Source organism: Schistocerca serialis, chromosome 10, assembly GCF_023864345.2.
Source record: "Schistocerca serialis cubense isolate TAMUIC-IGC-003099 chromosome 10, iqSchSeri2.2, whole genome shotgun sequence".
Taxonomy (NCBI): Eukaryota; Metazoa; Arthropoda; class Insecta; order Orthoptera; family Acrididae; genus Schistocerca; species Schistocerca serialis.
This window is the reverse complement of record NC_064647.1, coordinates 73081004-73107305: the sequence shown is the minus strand read 5'-3', so window position 1 is coordinate 73107305 and position 26302 is coordinate 73081004. Positions and strand designations below refer to the sequence as shown.

Here is a 26302-nt window from a genome sequence, read left to right as displayed (position 1 = left end):
CAACTTGTACGCCCCTTCAGGAAGTTCTCATCGAGCTGACAGGGCACGTTTCTTCAAAGATGACTTGATATACTTGTTAAGGAAATCTCCAAGACAGTTATTACTTGGAGGTGATTTTAACTGTGTTTTAAATCGAAAAGATCAGTTACCTAATTTTAATTTCTCAAGTGAACTAAAACAACTAGTTACTGGTTTAGAGTTAAAGGATATATGGGAAATCAAATACCCCTCCATTGTTGAGTTCACTTATGTCACGGCAACATCACGTAGCAGGATTGATAGACTATATATTTCTAAAAATCTTGTAACTTCCGTGACAAAAGTAGAAACCATTCCTACGTACTTTTCAGACCATTCAAGTGTCTTAGTTTGCATAAATCTAACAAGACAGCCGGTTCGCCGATTCAAGAATCAGTGGAATTTGAACACTTCCTTGTTAGTTAATCATGATTTAGAAGATCTGATTAAAGTAACATGGGCAATATGCCTGCGAGCCCGTAGTAGATATGCCACTGCTATTGACTGGTGGGTTAAATTGGCAAAGCCAAAGTTGAAGAAAGTTCTTATTCAATACAGTGCCCAGAGCGCAAGGGAAATGAAATGCACTATAGAGTATTACTATTCCGTTTTGAGAGATCTATATGATCAAGTCTCAGCAGGTTCCTCACTTCGGATAGCAGACATAAAAAAAGTCAAAGCCAAGTTACTTAATATCAAGAGAAGTCAAATGGAAGGGTTGAAAATAAAATCGAAGGCAAATTCGGTGTCAGCAGATGAAACTGCTTCCCTATATCACTTAGTGAAGCATACGAAAAACGGGAGAAGGACTTTTATTGAAGAAATTCGAACAAAAAACGGCACGATTCTCAGAACCCAGCAGGATATCATGGACGAGATTTATCGCTATTATTGTGAGCTATATTCTGTACATCAAAGTAGTGATGCTTCCTTGGAAGAATTCCTTGACATCCTAGCCCCACAGCTGACAGAAGATGACAACGAAAATTTTCTCGAGGTTGCCAGTGAAGAAGACGTGTATGAGACTCTGTGCGCCTCGCCACCAAAAAAATCCCCAGGACCGGATGGTCTGCCAGCAGAGTTTTACATCCGTTACTGGCCAATAGTAGGTGCGAAAATCACGGACATTGTAAATGAGGTTATTCAGGGTAAAATGATTCCGGCTGAGTTTAAGGAGAGTAAAATTGTTCTGGTGCCAAAAAATAATGGAAACAAAGACTTAAATAATTTTCGTCCAATTTCACTGCTGAATTCTGATTATAAATTAATAGCTAGAATAATAAACAAGAGAATTTCATGCCTTACAGATAAAATTATTAGGCAACATCAGAATTGTGCGCAAGGCAGAACCATTTTTCAAAATCTAGCGGAATTCAGGGATATCATTGCAATAACTTCTGTAACAAACATAAAGTGTGCTTTATTGTTTTTAGATTTTTATAAGGCGTTCGATGTAGTAAACCATGAATATCTTCTACACACATTGAAGAAAATAGGTTTCAACGATAGGGTTATACAGTTGATTAAGAACATAGCAACTGGAATAAATGCTAAAATAGCGGTGAATTGTCAACAATCCAGGCCGATGCAAATACAACGAGGTGTTCCTCAAGGAAGTCCTCTGTCCATGTCGCTTTTCGCAATTTCGCTGGAACCTTTCCTCCGACATGTCCATGTTACATTAAAAGGCTTAACATTATCAGGAAACAAAACAGTTATAAGAGCCTATGCTGACGATATAGGGGTCATTATAAGGAATAATGACGAGGTAACCACGCTAGCAACAGTGATTGATTCGTACTGTAGAGCATCTGGAGCCAATGCAAACGGAAAAAAAAGTAAGATGTTAAATCTCAGAGGTTTTGATAATATCAACGTCGAGTGGGCAAAATTAGTCCGACAACATAAAACACTTGGGATCACCCTGACAGCATGCCCTATGAAAATGACTGCTTTAAATTGGAAAGTAGCAGCAGATAAAGTGCAAGGAGCCATTGTAGAGAATTTAACTCGATATATGAACCAAGTTCAAAGAACACAGTATATCAACTCATGCATCCTTGCTAAGGCTTATTATACTGCCCAGCTGTTTCCAATACCGAGAATGATAGCGAGGAGAATAATGTCCAAAATCACAAAATTTTTGTGGAGAGGTGAAGTGTTCAGAGTACCTGCTAAAGTAGCCACTTTAGATCCTAAAAATGGTGGACTAGGATTAACTGATATAACGGATAAAGCCTCTGCTCTTTTTATCAAAAGGCAAGTTAATTTAATAAGAGACTCGCGAGAAAGCATAACCAGCCAACTTTTCGAGATCATTAAACCTCCAAGCCTGCTTCCCCCGATTGACGTGCAGAATATCAACAGTCGCTTACAGCACGTGAGGATTTTCTATGTTGAGTTTAGTTATGTCAGTGTCGAACTCAGGCAGTCCCGACACTTAACATCGAGAGCCATAATGTGGGAACGAAAGAAAAGCGAAGGAAGAAACAAAATAGAACGACAGTTTCCAAACATTGAGTGGACTGAGATTTGGAAAAACATTAGTTCTAATGTGCTCACGTCTAATATAAAAACGTCATGGTACAAGACAGTTAACAACATAGTTAGCACCAATGAAAGACTGCACGCAATCGGACTCTGTGAAACAAATTTATGTCAAAAATGCCATCTAGTTGACACAGTAATTCATAGATATACTTGCAGTGGTCACATGAATAGTTGGAAGTGGATCCGGGAGCAAATAGCTCTGATTACAAGAACATCCCCTGAGTATATATCGCTGTCATTGATACACAGGCCTGAAGCACGCTATTTCCCAGAAGCAAAAAATAACGCTGTGTACTGGTTGCTGGGAAATTTTGTTAACTACGTCCTTAACAAATTAGGATCCGACAGCATCATAGAGTTCAAGGTACACATGATGTGTGAGTTCCACAAAATTAGAAGCTATTCGAATCACAAGAAAAAGTTCGGTAATATGCTAAAAATTGTATTTGAAAGAATGGGCATTGGTTAATATAAAAAAGAAGACTGTGTTGACAGTGATGTATTGTAGTTACCTTAAGGATACTATTTTTAAGATTTTACAGTATATTTATGATGTGTGCTTTCTCTATTTCAGAAAGTAGTTTTTTGAAATTTATAAGCTAATGTACAGAACTTATGTGACATTGAGATTGTGTGTCTAATAGTGCCAAACACAAAACATGAAAGGTGCATTATTGGCTTATACTAGAAATTTGGAAATAGACAGTTTTTATAGAAATCTCCTTATCGATTGGTTAAAACCATATTCAATGGCTGGCACATTGCGCTGTTCATTTTTGCAGTGAAAAGACTGATTATATAGATCTGATCACTTCAAATACTTAGATTCACTTAATGTCCAGAAAGTGTAGTTGGAAGGCTAGTCAACTTTGTTATATATCTCCTTTCCGCCATTCTCAAGTATTTATGTTTAATTTAATTCTTCTGGTGATTTAGTCAGTAACACAATCTTCTGTTGTCTTTCCTTAATGTCAGCGCAATTGAAATGATCAAACCGCTTTGTTTAAATAACTACATGTATGTTTAACTTAGAATGTATTTGCAATGTGTAACATTGTTTTTTTTTAATAAAGGTTTTATAAAAAAAAAAAAAAAAAAAAAAAAAAGATGGTAGAGCGCTCGCTTAGCATGCGAGAGGTACTGGGATCGATACCCAGCGCCTCCAGAATTTTTAACACACCAACATGCGCACACTGCCATGCAAGTGGAATAATTCACAGCCAGAAAATGTGTCAAGGCAGATACGAGCGAACGATTAGCAGCCACAATTGGCAAGCGTACTGTAATGCGCAGGAAGTACCCTCCTCCCACCACTACACTTAATTTAGAAACAGTACACGTGTTCCCATAAGATTCTCAAACCTATGTCGGAAGGATCAGCCTTGCGCCGAATTCACATAAATCCCACTGCACATTCCAATTCTTTACGTGCAGTCGGCTGCTACTGGTGTTGCTAGTTGTGACTGCTGATGACAGATACCGTAGCAATCAATTCATGGAGTGAGTTGTATGTTTTGCGATATTCTGTCTCTGACAAGCAAGCAGAGGTGACATAGGCGCGAATACGGGAAGCTTGCAGCCCCTCGCTGCCTGCAGACACCGAGCAGCCACACTAGGTGGGCGGCCTAAGCCGTAGGCGAAATGTGCTCACTCGCTTGGGCGCGACGTCAAGCTCTAAATAAGGCTGTCACTAGCGTGAGCGTCGTGTAAAGTCGGAAAAGTCGTCTGCATGGGTGAGTGCCATGTTTGGGGAGCGTTTCGTAGTTTGCGCAGTGCAATGGAGACGCGGAAACTTGTTGTGGCCCTGTCTTTTGCAGTTGGACGACAAGAGTGGTACACAGTAGTAAAGTGCGAGGCAGTGAGTTGGCAAGAACAGTCGAGTGCACAATAGGGCTTCAGATGTGCTTGTTACCTCAGGTGCTGTGTGATTGTCGACATGGAGTGAAAACAGAGCAACTTGTGACTGCCCCTTCAATTTAAGACGTTAAAAACGGACGGAATTTGCAGTCGTAATACCAGAGCATCGAAACTACTTGGAACTCTTGTGTATATGAACGTGTCCGCGCCTTTGTACTCTGTTCCCTTCAGCCCTGCAAACCAACCAACCATCGTGTCCGTGCACATAAGAGTAGTAAAGAATGGAGAACAGCGCAGCTTGGTTGTGCTTGGGGGCGTAGCTCAGTTGGTAGAGCGTTCGCTTTGCATGTGAAAGGTCCCGGGTTCAAGCCCCGGCGCCTCCATGTTTTGTGGTCAGTGCGTGGTAAGTGTTGGTCGCGGCGAGCCTAAAGGCACGCAAGATGTTGCAAAGCCAGCGTCACAGACTCGTATACTGACGTAAGGAGAGCAAGACGCAAATGTGAGGACCGGCTGTTGTCGAGGTGTCATCGAGTGCAAATCTGCCTTAGGTAAAACGGCCTAACCTCAGTGAAGTCTAGAGAGTGAACAACACTTTCGTCTACCTCAGAGCGTTGGCCGAACGCTATTTTCGACGTCGTGCGTGCCACTTTGATTTTGGCCAACTACGATTCGATACAGAATGCAGGAAACCTGAAAGACACCCTCACAGACACATTGAGAGTAGTGTTTGTCTGCGGAATAATTGGAGTGCAAGGGTGTGTGCAATTGATATGGCTGTATGTAGCGCAGTTCGTCAGCAGGGGGCGTAGCTCAGCTGGTAGAGCGCTCGCTTAGCATGCGAGAGGTACTGGGATCGATACCCAGCGCCTCCAGAATTTTTAACACACCAACATGCGCACACTGCCATGCAAGTGGAATAATTCACAGCCAGAAAATGTGTCAAGGCAGATACGAGCGAACGATTAGCAGCCACAATTGGCAAGCGTGCTGTAATGCGCAGGAACTACCCTCCTCCCACCACTACACTTAATTTAGAAACAGTACACGTGTTCCCATAAGATTCTCAAACCTATGTCGGAAAGATGAGCCTTGCGCCGAATTCACAAAAATCCCACTGCACATTCCAATTCTTTACGTGCAGTCGGCTGCTACTGGTGTTGCTAGTTGTGACTGCTGATGACAGATGCCGTAGCAATCAATTCATGGAGTGAGTTGTATGTTTTGCGATACTCTGTCTCTGACAAGCAAGCAGAGGTGACATAGGCGCGAATACGGGAAGCTTGCAGCCCCTCGCTGCCTGCAGACACCGAGCAGCCACACTAGGTGGGCGGCCTAAGCCGTAGGCGAAATGTGCTCACTCGCTTGGGCGCGACGTCAAGCTCTAAATAAGGCTGTCACTAGCGTGAGCGTCGTGTAAAGTCGGAAAAGTCGTCTGCATGGGTGAGTGCCATGTTTGGGGAGCGTTTCGTAGTTTGCGCAGTGCATTGGAGACGCGGAAACTTGTTGTGGCTCAGTCTTTTGCAGTTGGACGACAAGAGTGGTACACAGTAGTAAAGTGCGAGGCAGTGAGTTGGCATGAACAGTCGAGTGCACAATGGGGCTTCAGATGTGCTTGTTACCTCAGGTGCTGTGTGATTGTCGACATGGAGTGAAAACAGAGCAACTTGTGACTGGCCCTTCAATTTAAGACGTTAAAAACGGACGGAATTTGCAGTCGTAATACCAGAGCATCGAAACTACTTGGAACTCTTGTGTATATGAACGCGTCCGCGCCTTTGTACTCTGTTCCCTTCAGCCCTGCAAACCAACCAACCATCGTGTCCGTGCACATAAGAGTAGTAAAGAATGGAGAACAGCGCAGCTTGGTTGTGCTTGGGGGCATAGCTCAGTTGGTAGAGCGTTCGCTTTGCATGTGAAAGGTCCCGGGTTCAAGCCCTGGCGCCTGCATGTTTTGTGGTCAGTGCGTGGTAAGTGTTGGTCGCGGCGAGCCTAAAGGCACGCAAGCTGTTGCAAAGCCAGCGTCACAGACTCGTATACTGACGTAAGGAGAGCAAGACGTAAATGTGAGGACCGGCTGTTGTCGAGGTGTCATCGAGTGCAAATCTGCCTTGGGTAAAACGGCCTAACCTCAGTGAAGTCTAGAGAGTGAACAACACTTTCGTCTACCTCAGAGCGTTGGCCGAACGCTATTTTCGACGTCGTGCGTGCCACTTTGATTTTGGCCAACTACGATTCGATACAGAATGCAGGAAACCTCGCAGTTCCGTTTCAGCCGCGCTCGCGAGTGTCCGCTGTTAACTGTTGCGCTGCACTTCAGTGTTTACATCGCTGTACGTGTGCTTCGCTGAGTGCCGTCCGTCCGTTAATCTCCGTGTTCGTTCCTGTTCCTTGTGATCTGATCGCTCTTTCTGGTCTTGCTGCTGCTACTTGGAATTTCGGTTGTTTAACCGAAATTGCTTCGCTGGATTAACCATGGCTACAAACCTCAGGAAGAATACTCTGGTATTTGCTTTTGACAAAGAATCCCGTCCTGTTCAGCCGACATCCCTGGAAATAGATGACTGGATTACACAGGTAATTGGTCTAAATTCTGAAACCGTTCATACCTGGCAACTGGATCAGGAAAAATACTGTGTTTTTGTCAAGTAAATCAGTGCTTCGACTGTTGATAAAGTGTTACGAAAGTGGGGCTATGAAGTAGATTTTGTGCATAGAAATGGTTATAAAAGTAAGGTTTCCATCTATAGAGCGGACATTCATTACAAAACCGTTCGTGTCTTGAATCTCCCCATTGAAATTGAAAATGATAAGATTAAGGAAGCTCTTTTAAACTATGGAGACGTTAAATCAATTGCAAATGAAAGATGGTCGCCTCGCTTTAAACTGCAGTGTTTTAACGGGGTCCGCTGTGTAGAGATGGACGTTAAGACGAATATTCCGTCTCACATAACTGTTTGTGGGTATAAGGCACAAATTGTTTATACAGGTCAGGAAGCTACATGTCATATATGTAACGAAACCGGCCACTTCAGACAGGAATGTCCGCGGCGAACTGTTGTGCTTAAAAGTAATTTGATACAGCGTCAGAAGCTTACCTTAAATGATCTGTTACCAAAGAATAGCCCGGAACAACTGGTTGAGGATGTTAACGCAGCGGGACAAGCTGATGTCTCCCTTCACGATAACAGTCAATTTCCCCCGTTAACAACAAAAGGAAACCCCGTTGCCACTACTCGTGAAGCTGAAATGCAACCGAAAAAACGACCTCTGGAGATAACTGATAGTTGTTCAGAGGACGAGCTGTCTTGTCCCACTCCCTCACTTCGCAAGCAAAAACAGTGCGATGAGAAGGCTGAGGAACCTGAAGGCAAAATGCGAATGGAAACTAATGAACAGATAGATAATACACATGCGGTACCAGAAAATGGAAGGGGTGTAAGCAGCATTAATTTGCAAGAAACAACAGGTGCAGTAGCCGATTGCAAAGATCAGAATCTATCTGTTAATAAACAAATTCAGGGAGAGGATGCAAAACTGCAGTCTCCATTTGTTTCCCTAGATCAGAAAGTGAGTGAAATTAATAAAGAACGAGGAAGTGGTGGCCAAACTGAAATCACGGTCAACACCTCAGGGCAGGCGCCGGCAACCGAAATTGCTAAAGCGTCTGTTGCTGCTCCAGATAAGCCGCGAAGTAAAATACCGACGCAACCAAATGAGAATGTAGCTCGTAACCAAGGGAAGGGAAAATCCAGTAGGGGCGACCCAAGCCCAAAGAATGTTCAGTCCGAAACGGTCGTACACGAATCACTGGAGGAAAAATCAGAAAGTTTACCAGGAAATCAGTCTGCTTGCGGTACAAGAGAAAACATCAGAAGTAGAAAAAAACGGGACAGTAACTAATAAACTGATTGAAGTGTTATTCCATGTTCAGCCTTCCGAGAAAACTGTTACAGCTTAACTGAACCCTGAACCACAGTAAACTAAATCAGTTCAACAAAACAACTACATACACAATGACGCAATCTTATTCTGTCACCACTATAAACATAAATAAAATCACGACTGGTTTGAAATTATCGGCCCTTAAGGAATTTTTGTACGAATCTGCGACTGATGTTGCCCTGTTACAAGAAGTTCTAATTTCGGATTTGGTAATTCCCGGTTTTGTCAGTTACATGAATGTGTCTCCCGAAACAAGTGTTGGAACAGCTATTTTGGTAAGGGAAGGGATTACAGTAAGCGAGGTGGAACGACTGGAATCCGGAAGGGGAATAGGACTAAATATATATGATGTGACTATCATCAACTTGTACGCCCCTTCAGGAAGTTCTCATCGAGCTGACAGGGCACGTTTCTTCAAAGATGACTTGATATACTTGTTAAGGAAATCTCCAAGACAGTTATTACTTGGAGGTGATTTTAACTGTGTTTTAAATCGAAAAGATCAGTTACCTAATTTTAATTTCTCAAGTGAACTAAAACAACTAGTTACTGGTTTAGAGTTAAAGGATATATGGGAAATCAAATACCCCTCCATTGTTGAGTTCACTTATGTCACGGCAACATCACGTAGCAGGATTGATAGACTATATATTTCTAAAAATCTTGTAACTTCCGTGACAAAAGTAGAAACCATTCCTACGTACTTTTCAGACCATTCAAGTGTCTTAGTTTGCATAAATCTAACAAGACAGCCGGTTCGCCGATTCAAGAATCAGTGGAATTTGAACACTTCCTTGTTAGTTAATCATGATTTAGAAGATCTGATTAAAGTAACATGGGCAATATGCCTGCGAGCCCGTAGTAGATATGCCACTGCTATTGACTGGTGGGTTAAATTGGCAAAGCCAAAGTTGAAGAAAGTTCTTATTCAATACAGTGCCCAGAGCGCAAGGGAAATGAAATGCACTATAGAGTATTACTATTCCGTTTTGAGAGATCTATATGATCAAGTCTCAGCAGGTTCCTCACTTCGGATAGCAGACATAAAAAAAGTCAAAGCCAAGTTACTTAATATCAAGAGAAGTCAAATGGAAGGGTTGAAAATAAAATCGAAGGCAAATTCGGTGTCAGCAGATGAAACTGCTTCCCTATATCACTTAGTGAAGCATACGAAAAACGGGAGAAGGACTTTTATTGAAGAAATTCGAACAAAAAACGGCACGATTCTCAGAACCCAGCAGGATATCATGGACGAGATTTATCGCTATTATTGTGAGCTATATTCTGTACATCAAAGTAGTGATGCTTCCTTGGAAGAATTCCTTGACATCCTAGCCCCACAGCTGACAGAAGATGACAACGAAAATTTTCTCGAGGTTGCCAGTGAAGAAGACGTGTATGAGACTCTGTGCGCCTCGCCACCAAAAAAATCCCCAGGACCGGATGGTCTGCCAGCAGAGTTTTACATCCGTTACTGGCCAATAGTAGGTGCGAAAATCACGGACATTGTAAATGAGGTTATTCAGGGTAAAATGATTCCGGCTGAGTTTAAGGAGAGTAAAATTGTTCTGGTGCCAAAAAATAATGGAAACAAAGACTTAAATAATTTTCGTCCAATTTCACTGCTGAATTCTGATTATAAATTAATAGCTAGAATAATAAACAAGAGAATTTCATGCCTTACAGATAAAATTATTAGGCAACATCAGAATTGTGCGCAAGGCAGAACCATTTTTCAAAATCTAGCGGAATTCAGGGATATCATTGCAATAACTTCTGTAACAAACATAAAGTGTGCTTTATTGTTTTTAGATTTTTATAAGGCGTTCGATGTAGTAAACCATGAATATCTTCTACACACATTGAAGAAAATAGGTTTCAACGATAGGGTTATACAGTTGATTAAGAACATAGCAACTGGAATAAATGCTAAAATAGCGGTGAATTGTCAACAATCCAGGCCGATGCAAATACAACGAGGTGTTCCTCAAGGAAGTCCTCTGTCCATGTCGCTTTTCGCAATTTCGCTGGAACCTTTCCTCCGACATGTCCATGTTACATTAAAAGGCTTAACATTATCAGGAAACAAAACAGTTATAAGAGCCTATGCTGACGATATAGGGGTCATTATAAGGAATAATGACGAGGTAACCACGCTAGCAACAGTGATTGATTCGTACTGTAGAGCATCTGGAGCCAATGCAAACGGAAAAAAAAGTAAGATGTTAAATCTCAGAGGTTTTGATAATATCAACGTCGAGTGGGCAAAATTAGTCCGACAACATAAAACACTTGGGATCACCCTGACAGCATGCCCTATGAAAATGACTGCTTTAAATTGGAAAGTAGCAGCAGATAAAGTGCAAGGAGCCATTGTAGAGAATTTAACTCGATATATGAACCAAGTTCAAAGAACACAGTATATCAACTCATGCATCCTTGCTAAGGCTTATTATACTGCCCAGCTGTTTCCAATACCGAGAATGATAGCGAGGAGAATAATGTCCAAAATCACAAAATTTTTGTGGAGAGGTGAAGTGTTCAGAGTACCTGCTAAAGTAGCCACTTTAGATCCTAAAAATGGTGGACTAGGATTAACTGATATAACGGATAAAGCCTCTGCTCTTTTTATCAAAAGGCAAGTTAATTTAATAAGAGACTCGCGAGAAAGCATAACCAGCCAACTTTTCGAGATCATTAAACCTCCAAGCCTGCTTCCCCCGATTGACGTGCAGAATATCAACAGTCGCTTACAGCACGTGAGGATTTTCTATGTTGAGTTTAGTTATGTCAGTGTCGAACTCAGGCAGTCCCGACACTTAACATCGAGAGCCATAATGTGGGAACGAAAGAAAAGCGAAGGAAGAAACAAAATAGAACGACAGTTTCCAAACATTGAGTGGACTGAGATTTGGAAAAACATTAGTTCTAATGTGCTCACGTCTAATATAAAAACGTCATGGTACAAGACAGTTAACAACATAGTTAGCACCAATGAAAGACTGCACGCAATCGGACTCTGTGAAACAAATTTATGTCAAAAATGCCATCTAGTTGACACAGTAATTCATAGATATACTTGCAGTGGTCACATGAATAGTTGGAAGTGGATCCGGGAGCAAATAGCTCTGATTACAAGAACATCCCCTGAGTATATATCGCTGTCATTGATACACAGGCCTGAAGCACGCTATTTCCCAGAAGCAAAAAATAACGCTGTGTACTGGTTGCTGGGAAATTTTGTTAACTACGTCCTTAACAAATTAGGATCCGACAGCATCATAGAGTTCAAGGTACACATGATGTGTGAGTTCCACAAAATTAGAAGCTATTCGAATCACAAGAAAAAGTTCGGTAATATGCTAAAAATTGTATTTGAAAGAATGGGCATTGGTTAATATAAAAAAGAAGACTGTGTTGACAGTGATGTATTGTAGTTACCTTAAGGATACTATTTTTAAGATTTTACAGTATATTTATGATGTGTGCTTTCTCTATTTCAGAAAGTAGTTTTTTGAAATTTATAAGCTAATGTACAGAACTTATGTGACATTGAGATTGTGTGTCTAATAGTGCCAAACACAAAACATGAAAGGTGCATTATTGGCTTATACTAGAAATTTGGAAATAGACAGTTTTTATAGAAATCTCCTTATCGATTGGTTAAAACCATATTCAATGGCTGGCACATTGCGCTGTTCATTTTTGCAGTGAAAAGACTGATTATATAGATCTGATCACTTCAAATACTTAGATTCACTTAATGTCCAGAAAGTGTAGTTGGAAGGCTAGTCAACTTTGTTATATATCTCCTTTCCGCCATTCTCAAGTATTTATGTTTAATTTAATTCTTCTGGTGATTTAGTCAGTAACACAATCTTCTGTTGTCTTTCCTTAATGTCAGCGCAATTGAAATGATCAAACCGCTTTGTTTAAATAACTACATGTATGTTTAACTTAGAATGTATTTGCAATGTGTAACATTGTTTTTTTTTAATAAAGGTTTTATAAAAAAAAAAAAAAAAAAAAAAAAAAGATGGTAGAGCGCTCGCTTAGCATGCGAGAGGTACTGGGATCGATACCCAGCGCCTCCAGAATTTTTAACACACCAACATGCGCACACTGCCATGCAAGTGGAATAATTCACAGCCAGAAAATGTGTCAAGGCAGATACGAGCGAACGATTAGCAGCCACAATTGGCAAGCGTACTGTAATGCGCAGGAAGTACCCTCCTCCCACCACTACACTTAATTTAGAAACAGTACACGTGTTCCCATAAGATTCTCAAACCTATGTCGGAAGGATCAGCCTTGCGCCGAATTCACATAAATCCCACTGCACATTCCAATTCTTTACGTGCAGTCGGCTGCTACTGGTGTTGCTAGTTGTGACTGCTGATGACAGATACCGTAGCAATCAATTCATGGAGTGAGTTGTATGTTTTGCGATATTCTGTCTCTGACAAGCAAGCAGAGGTGACATAGGCGCGAATACGGGAAGCTTGCAGCCCCTCGCTGCCTGCAGACACCGAGCAGCCACACTAGGTGGGCGGCCTAAGCCGTAGGCGAAATGTGCTCACTCGCTTGGGCGCGACGTCAAGCTCTAAATAAGGCTGTCACTAGCGTGAGCGTCGTGTAAAGTCGGAAAAGTCGTCTGCATGGGTGAGTGCCATGTTTGGGGAGCGTTTCGTAGTTTGCGCAGTGCAATGGAGACGCGGAAACTTGTTGTGGCCCTGTCTTTTGCAGTTGGACGACAAGAGTGGTACACAGTAGTAAAGTGCGAGGCAGTGAGTTGGCAAGAACAGTCGAGTGCACAATAGGGCTTCAGATGTGCTTGTTACCTCAGGTGCTGTGTGATTGTCGACATGGAGTGAAAACAGAGCAACTTGTGACTGCCCCTTCAATTTAAGACGTTAAAAACGGACGGAATTTGCAGTCGTAATACCAGAGCATCGAAACTACTTGGAACTCTTGTGTATATGAACGTGTCCGCGCCTTTGTACTCTGTTCCCTTCAGCCCTGCAAACCAACCAACCATCGTGTCCGTGCACATAAGAGTAGTAAAGAATGGAGAACAGCGCAGCTTGGTTGTGCTTGGGGGCGTAGCTCAGTTGGTAGAGCGTTCGCTTTGCATGTGAAAGGTCCCGGGTTCAAGCCCCGGCGCCTCCATGTTTTGTGGTCAGTGCGTGGTAAGTGTTGGTCGCGGCGAGCCTAAAGGCACGCAAGATGTTGCAAAGCCAGCGTCACAGACTCGTATACTGACGTAAGGAGAGCAAGACGCAAATGTGAGGACCGGCTGTTGTCGAGGTGTCATCGAGTGCAAATCTGCCTTAGGTAAAACGGCCTAACCTCAGTGAAGTCTAGAGAGTGAACAACACTTTCGTCTACCTCAGAGCGTTGGCCGAACGCTATTTTCGACGTCGTGCGTGCCACTTTGATTTTGGCCAACTACGATTCGATACAGAATGCAGGAAACCTGAAAGACACCCTCACAGACACATTGAGAGTAGTGTTTGTCTGCGGAATAATTGGAGTGCAAGGGTGTGTGCAATTGATATGGCTGTATGTAGCGCAGTTCGTCAGCAGGGGGCGTAGCTCAGCTGGTAGAGCGCTCGCTTAGCATGCGAGAGGTACTGGGATCGATACCCAGCGCCTCCAGAATTTTTAACACACCAACATGCGCACACTGCCATGCAAGTGGAATAATTCACAGCCAGAAAATGTGTCAAGGCAGATACGAGCGAACGATTAGCAGCCACAATTGGCAAGCGTGCTGTAATGCGCAGGAACTACCCTCCTCCCACCACTACACTTAATTTAGAAACAGTACACGTGTTCCCATAAGATTCTCAAACCTATGTCGGAAAGATGAGCCTTGCGCCGAATTCACAAAAATCCCACTGCACATTCCAATTCTTTACGTGCAGTCGGCTGCTACTGGTGTTGCTAGTTGTGACTGCTGATGACAGATGCCGTAGCAATCAATTCATGGAGTGAGTTGTATGTTTTGCGATACTCTGTCTCTGACAAGCAAGCAGAGGTGACATAGGCGCGAATACGGGAAGCTTGCAGCCCCTCGCTGCCTGCAGACACCGAGCAGCCACACTAGGTGGGCGGCCTAAGCCGTAGGCGAAATGTGCTCACTCGCTTGGGCGCGACGTCAAGCTCTAAATAAGGCTGTCACTAGCGTGAGCGTCGTGTAAAGTCGGAAAAGTCGTCTGCATGGGTGAGTGCCATGTTTGGGGAGCGTTTCGTAGTTTGCGCAGTGCATTGGAGACGCGGAAACTTGTTGTGGCTCAGTCTTTTGCAGTTGGACGACAAGAGTGGTACACAGTAGTAAAGTGCGAGGCAGTGAGTTGGCATGAACAGTCGAGTGCACAATGGGGCTTCAGATGTGCTTGTTACCTCAGGTGCTGTGTGATTGTCGACATGGAGTGAAAACAGAGCAACTTGTGACTGGCCCTTCAATTTAAGACGTTAAAAACGGACGGAATTTGCAGTCGTAATACCAGAGCATCGAAACTACTTGGAACTCTTGTGTATATGAACGCGTCCGCGCCTTTGTACTCTGTTCCCTTCAGCCCTGCAAACCAACCAACCATCGTGTCCGTGCACATAAGAGTAGTAAAGAATGGAGAACAGCGCAGCTTGGTTGTGCTTGGGGGCATAGCTCAGTTGGTAGAGCGTTCGCTTTGCATGTGAAAGGTCCCGGGTTCAAGCCCTGGCGCCTGCATGTTTTGTGGTCAGTGCGTGGTAAGTGTTGGTCGCGGCGAGCCTAAAGGCACGCAAGCTGTTGCAAAGCCAGCGTCACAGACTCGTATACTGACGTAAGGAGAGCAAGACGTAAATGTGAGGACCGGCTGTTGTCGAGGTGTCATCGAGTGCAAATCTGCCTTGGGTAAAACGGCCTAACCTCAGTGAAGTCTAGAGAGTGAACAACACTTTCGTCTACCTCAGAGCGTTGGCCGAACGCTATTTTCGACGTCGTGCGTGCCACTTTGATTTTGGCCAACTACGATTCGATACAGAATGCAGGAAACCTGAAAGACACCCTCACAGACACATTGAGAGTAGTGTTTGTCTGCGGAATAATTGGAGTGCAAGGGTGTGTGCAATTGATATGGCTGTATGTAGCGCAGTTCGTCAGCAGGGGGCGTAGCTCAGATGGTAGAGCGCTCGCTTAGCATGCGAGAGGTACTGGGATCGATACCCAGCGCCTCCAGAATTTTTAACACACCAACATGCGCACACTGCCATGCAAGTGGAATAATTCACAGCCAGAGAATGTGTCAAGGCAGATACGAGCGAACGATTAGCAGCCACAATTGGCAAGCGCGCTGTAATGCGCAGGAAGTACCCTCCTCCCACCACTACACTTAATTTAGAAACAGTACACGTGTTCCCATAAGATTCTCAAACCTATGTCGGAAAGATGAGCCTTGCGCCGAATTCACAAAAATCCCACTGCACATTCCAATTCTTTACGTGCAGTCGGCTGCTACTGGTGTTGCTAGTTGTGACTGCTGATGACAGATGCCGTAGCAATCAATTCATGGAGTGAGTTGTATGTTTTGCGATACTCTGTCTCTGACAAGCAAGCAGAGGTGACATAGGCGCGAATACGGGAAGCTTGCAGCCCCTCGCTGCCTGCAGACACAGAGCAGCCACACTAGGTGGGCGGCCTAAGCCGTAGGCGAAATGTGCTCACTCGCTTGGGCGCGACGTCAAGCTCTAAATAAGGCTGTCACTAGCGTGAGCGTCGTGTAAAGTCGGAAAAGTCGTCTGCATGGGTGAGTGCCATGTTTGGGGAGCGTTTCGTAGTTTGCGCAGTGCAATGGAGACGCGGAAACTTGTTGTGGCCCAGTCTTTTGCAGTTGGACGACAAGAGTGGTACACAGTAGTAAAGTGCGAGGCAGTGAGTTGGCATGAACAGTCGAGTGCACAATGGGGCTTCAGATGTGCTTGTTACCTCAGGTGCTGTGTGATTGTCGACATGGAGTGAAAACAGAGCAACTGGTGACTGCCCCTTCAATTTAAGACGTTAAAAACGGACGGAATTTGCAGTCGTAATACCAGAGCATCGAAACTACTTGGAACTCTTGTGTATATGAACGCGTCCGCGCCTTTGTACTCTGTTCCCTTCAGCCCTGCAAACCAACCAACCATCGTGTCCGTGCACATAAGAGTAGTAAAGAATGGAGAACAGCGCAGCTTGGTTGTGCTTGGGGGCGTAGCTCAGTTGGTAGAGCGTTCGCTTTGCATGTGAAAGGTCCCGGGTTCAAGCCCCGGCGCCTCCATGTTTTGTGGTCAGTGCGTGGTAAGTGTTGGTCGCGGCGAGCCTAAGGGCACGCAAGATGTTGCAAAGCCAGCGTCACAGACTCGTATACTGACGTAAGGAGAGCAAGACGTAAATGTGAGGACCGGCTGTTGTCGAGGTGTCATCGAGTGCAAATCTGCCTTGGGTAAAACGGCCTAACCTCAGTGAAGTCTAGAGAGTGAACAACACTTTCGTCTACCTCAGAGCGTTGGCCGAACGCTATTTTCGACGTCGTGCGTGCCACTTTGATTTTGGCCAACTACGATTCGATACAGAATGCAGGAAACCTGAAAGACACCCTCACAGACACATTGAGAGTAGTGTTTGTCTGCGGAATAATTGGAGTGCAAGGGTGTGTGCAATTGATATGGCTGTATGTAGCGCAGTTCGTCAGCAGGGGGCGTAGCTCAGATGGTAGAGCGCTCGCTTAGCATGCGAGAGGTACTGGGATCGATACCCAGCGCCTCCAGAATTTTTAACACACCAACATGCGCACACTGCCATGCAAGTGGAATAATTCACAGCCAGAAAATGTGTCAAGGCAGATACGAGCGAACGATTAGCAGCCACAATTGGCAAGCGTGCTGTAATGCGCAGGAAGTACCCTCCTCCAACCACTACACTTAATTTAGAAACCGTACTCGTGTTCCCATAAGATTCTCAAACCTATGTCGGAAAGATGAGCCTTGCGCCGAATTCACAAAAATCCCACTGCACATTCCAATTCTTTACGTGCAGTCGGCTGCTACTGGTGTTGCTAGTTGTGACTGCTGATGACAGATGCCGTAGCAATCAATTCATGGAGTGAGTTGTATGTTTTGCGATACTCTGTCTCTGACAAGCAAGCAGAGGTGACATAGGCGCGAATACGGGAAGCTTGCAGCCCCTCGCTGCCTGCAGACACCGAGCAGCCACACTAGGTGAGCGGCCTAAGCCGTAGGCGAAATGTGCTCACTCGCTTGGGCGCGACGTCAAGCTCTAAATAAGGCTGTCACTAGCGTGAGCGTCGTGTAAAGTCGGAAAAGTCGTCTGCATGGGTGAGTGCCATGTTTGGGGAGCGTTTCGTAGTTTGCGCAGTGCAATGGAGACGCGGAAACTTGTTGTGGCCCAGTCTTTTGCAGTTGGACGACAAGAGTGGTACACAGTAGTAAAGTGCGAGGCAGTGAGTTGGCATGAACAGTCGAGTGCACAATGGGGCTTCAGATGTGCTTGTTACCTCAGGTGCTGTGTGATTGTCGACATGGAGTGAAAACAGAGCAACTTGTGACTGCCCCTTCAATTTAAGACGTTAAAAACGGACGGAATTTGCAGTCGTAATACCAGAGCATCGAAACTACTTGGAACTCTTGTGTATATGAACGCGTCCGCGCCTTTGTACTCTGTTCCCTTCAGCCCTGCAAACCAACCAACCATCGTGTCCGTGCACATAAGAGTAGTAAAGAATGGAGAACAGCGCAGCTTGGTTGTGCTTGGGGGCGTAGCTCAGTTGGTAGAGCGTTCGCTTTGCATGTGAAAGGTCCCGGGTTCAAGCCCCGGCGCCTGCATGTTCTGTGGTCAGTGCGTGGTAAGTGTTGGTGCGGCGAGCCTAAAGGCACGCAAGCTGTTGCAAAGCCAGCGTCACAGACTCGTATACTGACGTAAGGAGAGCAAGACGTAAATGTGAGGACCGGCTGTTGTCGAGGTGTCATCGAGTGCAAATCTGCCTTGGGTAAAACGGCCTAACCTCAGTGAAGTCTAGAGAGTGAACAACACTTTCGTCTACCTCAGAGCGTTAGCCGAACGCTATTTTCGACGTCGTGCGTGCCACTTTGATTTTGGCCAACTACGATTCGATACAGAATGCAGGAAACCTGAAAGACACCCTCACAGACACATTGAGAGTAGTGTTTGTCTGCGGAATAATTGGAGTGCAAGGGTGTGTGCAATTGATATGGCTGTATGTAGCGCAGTTCGTCAGCGGGGGGCGTAGCTCAGATGGTAGAGCGCTCGCTTAGCATGCGAGAGGTACTGGGATCGATACCCAGCGCCTCCAGAATTTTTAACACACCAACATGCGCACACTGCCATGCAAGTGGAATAATTCACAGCCAGAAAATGTGTCAAGGCAGATACGAGCGAACGATTAGCAGCCACAATTGGCAAGCGTGCTGTAATGCGCAGGAAGTACCCTCCTCCAACCACTACACTTAATTTAGAAACAGTACTCGTGTTCCCATAAGATTCTCAAACCTATGTCGGAAAGATGAGCCTTGCGCCGAATTCACAAAAATCCCACTGCACATTCCAATTCTTTACGTGCAGTCGGCTGCTACTGGTGTTGCTAGTTGTGACTGCTGATGACAGATGCCGTAGCAATCAATTCATGGAGTGAGTTGTATGTTTTGCGATACTCTGTCTCTGACAAGCAAGCAGAGGTGACATAGGCGCGAATACGGGAAGCTTGCAGCCCCTCGCTGCCTGCAGACACCGAGCAGCCACACTAGGTGGGCGGCCTAAGCCGTAGGCGAAATGTGCTCACTCGCTTGGGCGCGACGTCAAGCTCTAAATAAGGCTGTCACTAGCGTGAGCGTCGTGTAAAGTCGGAAAAGTCGTCTGCATGGGTGAGTGCCATGTTTGGGGAGCGTTTCGTAGTTTGCGCAGTGCAATGGAGACGCGGAAACTTGTTGTGGCCCAGTCTTTTGCAGTTGGACGACAAGAGTGGTACACAGTAGTAAAGTGCGAGGCAGTGAGTTGGCATGAACAGTCGAGTGCACAATGGGGCTTCAGATGTGCTTGTTACCTCAGGTGCTGTGTGATTGTCGACATGGAGTGAAAACAGAGCAACTTGTGACTGGCCCTTCAATTTAAGACGTTAAAAACGGACGGAATTTGCAGTCGTAATACCAGAGCATCGAAACTACTTGGAACTCTTGTGTATATGAACGCGTCCGCGCCTTTGTACTCTGTTCCCTTCAGCCCTGCAAACCAACCAACCATCGTGTCCGTGCACATAAGAGTAGTAAAGAATGGAGAACAGCGCAGCTTGGTTGTGCTTGGGGGCGTAGCTCAGTTGGTAGAGCGTTCGCTTTGCATGTGAAAGGTCCCGGGTTCAAGCCCCGGCGCCTCCATGTTTTGTGGTCAGTGCGTGGTAAGTGTTGGTCGCGGCGAGCCTAAAGGCACGCAAGCTGTTGCAAAGCCAGCGTCACAGACTCGTATACTGACGTAAGGAGAGCAAGACGTAAATGTGAGGACCGGCTGTTGTCGAGGTGTCATCGAGTGCAAATCTGCCTTGGGTAAAACGGCCTAACCTCAGTGAAGTCTAGAGAGTGAACAACACTTTCGTCTACCTCAGAGCGTTGGCCGAACGCTATTTTCGACGTCGTGCGTGCCACTTTGATTTTGGCCAACTACGATTCGATACAGAATGCAGGAAACCTGAAAGACACCCTCACAGACACATTGAGAGTAGTGTTTGTCTGCGGAATAATTGGAGTGCAAGGGTGTGTGCAATTGATATGGCTGTATGTAGCGCAGTTCGTCAGCAGGGGGCGTAGCTCAGATGGTAGAGCGCTCGCTTAGCATGCGAGAGGTACTGGGATCGATACCCAGCGCCTCCAGAATTTTTAACACACCAACATGCGCACACTGCCATGCAAGTGGAATAATTCACAGCCAGAAAATGTGTCAAGGCAGATACGAGCGAACGATTAGCAGCCACAATTGGCAAGCGTGCTGTAATGCGCAGGAAGTACCCTCCTCCAACCACTACACTTAATTTAGAAACAGTACTCGTGTTCCCATAAGATTCTCAAACCTATGTCGGAAAGATGAGCCTTGCGCCGAATTCACAAAAATCCCACTGCACATTCCAATTCTTTACGTGCAGTCGGCTGCTACTGGTGTTGCTAGTTGTGACTGCTGATGACAGATGCCGTAGCAATCAATTCATGGAGTGAGTTGTATGTTTTGCGATACTCTGTCTCTGAGAAGCAAGCAGAGGTGACATAGGCGCGAATACGGGAAGCTTGCAGCCCCTCGCTGCCTGCAGACACCGAGCAGCCACACTAGGTGGGCGGCCTAAGCCGTAGGCGAAATGTGCTCACTCGCTTGGGCGCGACGTCAAGCTCTAAATAAGGCTGTCACTAGCGTGAGCGTCGTGTAAAGTCGGAAAAGTCGTCTGCATGGGTGAGTGCCATGTTTGGGGAGCGTTTCGTAGTTTGCGCAGTGCAATGGAGACGCGGAAACTTGTTGTGGCCCAGTCTTTTGCAGTTGGACGACAAGAGTGGTACACAGTAGTAAAGTGCGAGGCAGTGAGTTGGCATGAACAGTCGAGTGCACAATTTGGCTTCAGATGTGCTTGTTACCTCAGGTGCTGTGTGATTGTCGACATGGAGTGAAAACAGAGCAACTTGTGACTGGCCCTTCAATTTAAGACGTTAAAAACGGACGGAATTTGCAGTCGTAATACCAGAGCATCGAAACTACTTGGAAGTCTTGTGTATATGAACGCGTCCGCGCCTTTGTACTCTGTTCCCTTCAGCCCTGCAAACCAACCAACCATCGTGTCCGTGCACATAAGAGTAGTAAAGAATGGAGAACAGCGCAGCTTGGTTGTGCTTGGGGGCGTAGCTCAGTTGGTAGAGCGTTCGCTTTGCATGTGAAAGGTCCCGGGTTCAAGCCCCGGCGCCTCCATGTTTTGTGGTCAGTGCGTGGTAAGTGTTGGTCGCGGCGAGCCTAAAGGCACGCAAGCTGTTGCAAAGCCAGCGTCACAGACTCGTATACTGACGTAAGGAGAGCAAGACGTAAATGTGAGGACCGGCTGTTGTCGAGGTGTCATCGAGTGCAAATCTGCCTTGGGTAAAACGGCCTAACCTCAGTGAAGTCTAGAGAGTGAACAACACTTTCGTCTACCTCAGAGCGTTGGCCGAACGCTATTTTCGACGTCGTGCGTGCCACTTTGATTTTGGCCAACTACGATTCGATACAGAATGCAGGAAACCTGAAAGACACCCTCACAGACACATTGAGAGTAGTGTTTGTCTGCGGAATAATTGGAGTGCAAGGGTGTGTGCAATTGATATGGCTGTATGTAGCGCAGTTCGTCAGCAGGGGGCGTAGCTCAGATGGTAGAGCGCTCGCTTAGCATGCGAGAGGTACTGGGATCGATACCCAGCGCCTCCAGAATTTTTAACACACCAACATGCGCACACTGCCATGCAAGTGGAATAATTCACAGCCAGAAAATGTGTCAAGGCAGATACGAGCGAACGATTAGCAGCCACAATTGGCAAGCGTGCTGTAATGCGCAGGAAGTACCCTCCTCCAACCACTACACTTAATTTAGAAACAGTACTCGTGTTCCCATAAGATTCTCAAACCTATGTCGGAAAGATGAGCCTTGCGCCGAATTCACAAAAATCCCACTGCACATTCCAATTCTTTACGTGCAGTCGGCTGCTACTGGTGTTGCTAGTTGTGACTGCTGATGACAGATGCCGTAGCAATCAATTCATGGAGTGAGTTGTATGTTTTGCGATACTCTGTCTCTGACAAGCAAGCAGAGGTGACATAGGCGCGAATACGGGAAGCTTGCAGCCCCTCGCTGCCTGCAGACACCGAGCAGCCACACTAGGTGGGCGGCCTAAGCCGTAGGCGAAATGTGCTCACTCGCTTGGGCGCGACGTCAAGCTCTAAATAAGGCTGTCACTAGCGTGAGCGTCGTGTAAAGTCGGAAAAGTCGTCTGCATGGGTGAGTGCCATGTTTGGGGAGCGTTTCGTAGTTTGCGCAGTGCAATGGAGACGCGGAAACTTGTTGTGGCCCAGTCTTTTGCAGTTGGACGACAAGAGTGGTACACAGTAGTAAAGTGCGAGGCAGTGAGTTGGCATGAACAGTCGAGTGCACAATGGGGCTTCAGATGTGCTTGTTACCTCAGGTGCTGTGTGATTGTCGACATGGAGTGAAAACAGAGCAACTTGTGACTGGCCCTTCAATTTAAGACCTTAAAAACGGACGGAATTTGCAGTCGTAATACCAGAGCATCGAAACTACTTGGAACTCTTGTGTATATGAACGCGTCCGCGCCTTTGTACTCTGTTCCCTTCAGCCCTGCAAACCAACCAACCATCGTGTCCGTGCACATAAGAGTAGTAAAGAATGGAGAACAGCGCAGCTTGGTTGTGCTTGGGGGCGTAGCTCAGTTGGTAGAGCGTTCGCTTTGCATGTGAAAGGTCCCGGGTTCAAGCCCCGGCGCCTGCATGTTTTGTGGTCAGTGCGTGGTAAGTGTTGGTCGCGGCGAGCCTAAAGGCACGCAAGCTGTTGCAAAGCCAGCGTCACAGACTCGTATACTGACGTAAGGAGAGCAAGACGTAAATGTGAGGACCGGCTGTTGTCGAGGTGTCATCGAGTGCAAATCTGCCTTGGGTATAACGGCCTAACCTCAGTGAAGTCTAGAGAGTGAACAACACTTTCGTCTACCTCAGAGCGTTGGCCGAACGCTATTTTCGACGTCGTGCGTGCCACTTTGATTTTGGCCAACTACGATTCGATACAGAATGCAGGAAACCTGAAAGACACCCTCACAGACACATTGAGAGTAGTGTTTGTCTGCGGAATAATTGGAGTGCAAGGGTGTGTGCAATTGATATGGCTGTATGTAGCGCAGTTCGTCAGCGGGGGGCGTAGCTCAGATGGTAGAGCGCTCGCTTAGCATGCGAGAGGTACTGGGATCGATACCCAAGGCCTCCAGAATTTTTAACACACCAACATGCGCACACTGCCATGCAAGTGGAATAATTCACAGCCAGAAAATGTGTCAAGGCAGATACGAGCGAACGATTAGCAGCCACAATTGGCAAGCGTGCTGTAATGCGCAGGAAGTACCCTCCTCCAACCACTACACTTAATTTAGAAACAGTACTCGTGTTCCCATAAGATTCTCAAACCTATGTCGGAAAGATGAGCCTTGCGCCGAATTCACAAAAATCCCACTGCACATTCCAATTCTTTACGTGCAGTCGGCTGCTACTGGTGTTGCTAGTTGTGACTGCTGATGACAGATGCCGTAGCAATCAATTCATGGAGTGAGTTGTATGTTTTGCGATACTCTGTCTCTGACAAGCAAGCAAAGGTGACATAGGCGCGAATACGGGAAGCTTGCAGCCCCTCGCTGCCTGCAGACACCGAGCAGCCACACTAGGTGGGCGGCCTAAGCCGTAGGCGAAATGTGCTCACTCGCTTGGGCGCGACGTCAAGCTCTAAATAAGGCTGTCACTAGCGTGAGCGTCGTGTAAAGTCGGAAAAGTCGTCTGCATGGGTGAGTGCCATGTTTGGGGAGCATTTCGTAGTTTGCGCAGTGCAATGGAGACGCGGAAACTTGTTGTGGCCCAGTCTTTTGCAGTTGGACGACAAGAGTGGTACACAGTAGTAAAGTGCGAGGCAGTGAGTTGGCATGAACAGTCGAGTGCACAATGGGGCTTCAGATGTGCTTGTTACCTCAGGTGCTGTGTGATTGTCGACATGGAGTGAAAACAGAGCAACTTGTGACTGGCCCTTCAATTTAAGACGTTAAAAACGGACGGAATTTGCAGTCGTAATACCAGAGCATCGAAACTACTTGGAACTCTTGTGTATATGAACGCGTCCGCGCCTTTGTACTCTGTTCCCTTCAGCCCTGCAAACCAACCAACCATCGTGTCCGTGCACATAAGAGTAGTAAAGAATGGAGAACAGCGCAGCTTGGTTGTGCTTGGGGGCGTAGCTCAGTTGGTAGAGCGTTCGCTTTGCATGTGAAAGGTCCCGGGTTCAAGCCCCGGCGCCTGCATGTTTTGTGGTCAGTGCGTGGTAAGTGTTGGTCGCGGCGAGCCTAAAAGCACGCAAGCTGTTGCAAAGCCAGCGTCACAGACTCGTATACTGACGTAAGGAGAGCAAGACGTAAATGTGAGGACCGGCTGTTGTCGAGGTGTCATCGAGTGCAAATCTGCCTTGGGTAAAACGGCCTAACCTCAGTGAAGTCTAGAGAGTGAACAACACTTTCGTCTACCTCAGAGCGTTGGCAGAACGCTATTTTCGACGTCGTGCGTGCCACTTTGATTTTGGCCAACTACGATTCGATACAGAATGCAGGAAACCTGAAAGACACCCTCACAGACACATTGAGAGTAGTGTTTGTCTGCGGAATAATTGGAGTGCAAGGGTGTGTGCAATTGATATGGCTGTATGTAGCGCAGTTCGTCAGCAGGGGGCGTAGCTCAGATGGTAGAGCGCTCGCTTAGCATGCGAGAGGTACTGGGATCGATACCCAGCGCCTCCAGAATTTTTAACACACCAACATGCGCACACTGCCATGCAAGTGGAATAATTCACAGCCAGAAAATGTGTCAAGGCAGATACGAGCGAACGATTAGCAGCCACAATTGGCAAGCGTGCTGTAATGCGCAGGAAGTACCCTCCTCCAACCACTACACTTAATTTAGAAACAGTACTCGTGTTCCCATAAGATTCTCAAACCTATGTCGGAAAGATGAGCCTTGCGCCGAATTCACAAAAATCCCACTGCACATTCCAATTCTTTACGTGCAGTCGGCTGCTACTGGTGTTGCTAGTTGTGACTGCTGATGACAGATGCCGTAGCAATCAATTCATGGAGTGAGTTGTATGTTTTGCGATACTCTGTCTCTGACAAGCAAGCAGAGGTGACATAGGCGCGAATACGGGAAGCTTGCAGCCCCTCGCTGCCTGCAGACACCGAGCAGCCACACTAGGTGGGCGGCCTAAGCCGTAGGCGAAATGTGCTCACTCGCTTGGGCGCGACGTCAAGCTCTAAATAAGGCTGTCACTAGCGTGAGCGTCGTGTAAAGTCGGAAAATTCGTCTGCATGGGTGAGTGCCATGTTTGGGGAGCGTTTCGTAGTTTGCGCAGTGCAATGGAGACGCGGAAACTTGTTGTGGCCCAGTCTTTTGCAGTTGGACGACAAGAGTGGTACACAGTAGTAAAGTGCGAGGCAGTGAGTTGGCATGAACAGTCGAGTGCACAATGGGGCTTCAGATGTGCTTGTTACCTCAGGTGCTGTGTGATTGTCGACATGGAGTGAAAACAGAGCAACTTGTGACTGGCCCTTCAATTTAAGACGTTAAAAACGGACGGAATTTGCAGTCGTAATACCAGAGCATCGAAACTACTTGGAACTCTTGTGTATATGAACGCGTCCGCGCCTTTGTACTCTGTTCCCTTCAGCCCTGCAAACCAACCAACCATCGTGTCCGTGCACATAAGAGTAGTAAAGAATGGGAACAGCGCAGCTTGGTTGTGCTTGGGGGCGTAGCTCAGTTGGTAGAGCGTTCGCTTTGCATGTGAAAGGTCCCGGGTTCAAGCCCCGGCGCCTCCATGTTTTGTGGTCAGTGCGTGGTAAGTGTTGGTCGCGGCGAGCCTAAAGGCACGCAAGCTGTTGCAAAGCCAGCGTCACAGACTCGTATACTGACGTAAGGAGAGCAAGACGTAAATGTGAGGACCGGCTGTTGTCGAGGTGTCATCGAGTGCAAATCTGCCTTGGGTAAAACGGCCTAACCTCAGTGAAGTCTAGAGAGTGAACAACACTTTCGTCTACCTCAGAGCGTTGGCCGAACGCTATTTTCGACGTCGTG

The 26302-nt window shown here is 46.2% G+C and overlaps 19 non-coding genes across 19 annotated transcripts; all 19 read left to right on the top strand.

Moving 5' to 3' along the window:
* The first annotated feature begins 4735 nt into the window (after window positions 1–4735).
* Window positions 4736–4808, top strand: Trnaa-ugc (transfer RNA alanine (anticodon UGC)). Its single transcript has one exon. It is a non-coding gene; the product is annotated as a tRNA-Ala (tRNA).
* Window positions 4809–5224: 416 nt separating this feature from the next.
* Trnaa-agc (transfer RNA alanine (anticodon AGC)) lies at window positions 5225–5297 on the top strand. Its single transcript has one exon. It is a non-coding gene; the product is annotated as a tRNA-Ala (tRNA).
* Window positions 5298–6299: 1002 nt separating this feature from the next.
* Window positions 6300–6372, top strand: Trnaa-ugc (transfer RNA alanine (anticodon UGC)). Its single transcript has one exon. It is a non-coding gene; the product is annotated as a tRNA-Ala (tRNA).
* Window positions 6373–13463: 7091 nt separating this feature from the next.
* Trnaa-ugc (transfer RNA alanine (anticodon UGC)) lies at window positions 13464–13536 on the top strand. The gene has a single exon. It is a non-coding gene; the product is annotated as a tRNA-Ala (tRNA).
* A 416-nt stretch (window positions 13537–13952) lies between these two features.
* Trnaa-agc (transfer RNA alanine (anticodon AGC)) lies at window positions 13953–14025 on the top strand. Its single transcript has one exon. It is a non-coding gene; the product is annotated as a tRNA-Ala (tRNA).
* Window positions 14026–15027: 1002 nt separating this feature from the next.
* Window positions 15028–15100, top strand: Trnaa-ugc (transfer RNA alanine (anticodon UGC)). The gene has a single exon. It is a non-coding gene; the product is annotated as a tRNA-Ala (tRNA).
* A 416-nt stretch (window positions 15101–15516) lies between these two features.
* Trnaa-agc (transfer RNA alanine (anticodon AGC)) lies at window positions 15517–15589 on the top strand. Its single transcript has one exon. It is a non-coding gene; the product is annotated as a tRNA-Ala (tRNA).
* Window positions 15590–16591: 1002 nt separating this feature from the next.
* Trnaa-ugc (transfer RNA alanine (anticodon UGC)) lies at window positions 16592–16664 on the top strand. The gene has a single exon. It is a non-coding gene; the product is annotated as a tRNA-Ala (tRNA).
* A 416-nt stretch (window positions 16665–17080) lies between these two features.
* Trnaa-agc (transfer RNA alanine (anticodon AGC)) lies at window positions 17081–17153 on the top strand. Its single transcript has one exon. It is a non-coding gene; the product is annotated as a tRNA-Ala (tRNA).
* Window positions 17154–18155: 1002 nt separating this feature from the next.
* Trnaa-ugc (transfer RNA alanine (anticodon UGC)) lies at window positions 18156–18228 on the top strand. The gene has a single exon. It is a non-coding gene; the product is annotated as a tRNA-Ala (tRNA).
* Window positions 18229–18643: 415 nt separating this feature from the next.
* Window positions 18644–18716, top strand: Trnaa-agc (transfer RNA alanine (anticodon AGC)). The gene has a single exon. It is a non-coding gene; the product is annotated as a tRNA-Ala (tRNA).
* A 1002-nt stretch (window positions 18717–19718) lies between these two features.
* Window positions 19719–19791, top strand: Trnaa-ugc (transfer RNA alanine (anticodon UGC)). The gene has a single exon. It is a non-coding gene; the product is annotated as a tRNA-Ala (tRNA).
* Window positions 19792–20207: 416 nt separating this feature from the next.
* On the top strand, window positions 20208–20280 carry Trnaa-agc (transfer RNA alanine (anticodon AGC)). Its single transcript has one exon. It is a non-coding gene; the product is annotated as a tRNA-Ala (tRNA).
* A 1002-nt stretch (window positions 20281–21282) lies between these two features.
* On the top strand, window positions 21283–21355 carry Trnaa-ugc (transfer RNA alanine (anticodon UGC)). Its single transcript has one exon. It is a non-coding gene; the product is annotated as a tRNA-Ala (tRNA).
* A 416-nt stretch (window positions 21356–21771) lies between these two features.
* Window positions 21772–21844, top strand: Trnaa-agc (transfer RNA alanine (anticodon AGC)). Its single transcript has one exon. It is a non-coding gene; the product is annotated as a tRNA-Ala (tRNA).
* Window positions 21845–22846: 1002 nt separating this feature from the next.
* On the top strand, window positions 22847–22919 carry Trnaa-ugc (transfer RNA alanine (anticodon UGC)). The gene has a single exon. It is a non-coding gene; the product is annotated as a tRNA-Ala (tRNA).
* A 1491-nt stretch (window positions 22920–24410) lies between these two features.
* Window positions 24411–24483, top strand: Trnaa-ugc (transfer RNA alanine (anticodon UGC)). The gene has a single exon. It is a non-coding gene; the product is annotated as a tRNA-Ala (tRNA).
* A 416-nt stretch (window positions 24484–24899) lies between these two features.
* Window positions 24900–24972, top strand: Trnaa-agc (transfer RNA alanine (anticodon AGC)). The gene has a single exon. It is a non-coding gene; the product is annotated as a tRNA-Ala (tRNA).
* A 1001-nt stretch (window positions 24973–25973) lies between these two features.
* On the top strand, window positions 25974–26046 carry Trnaa-ugc (transfer RNA alanine (anticodon UGC)). Its single transcript has one exon. It is a non-coding gene; the product is annotated as a tRNA-Ala (tRNA).
* The last annotated feature ends 256 nt before the right edge of the window (window positions 26047–26302 follow it).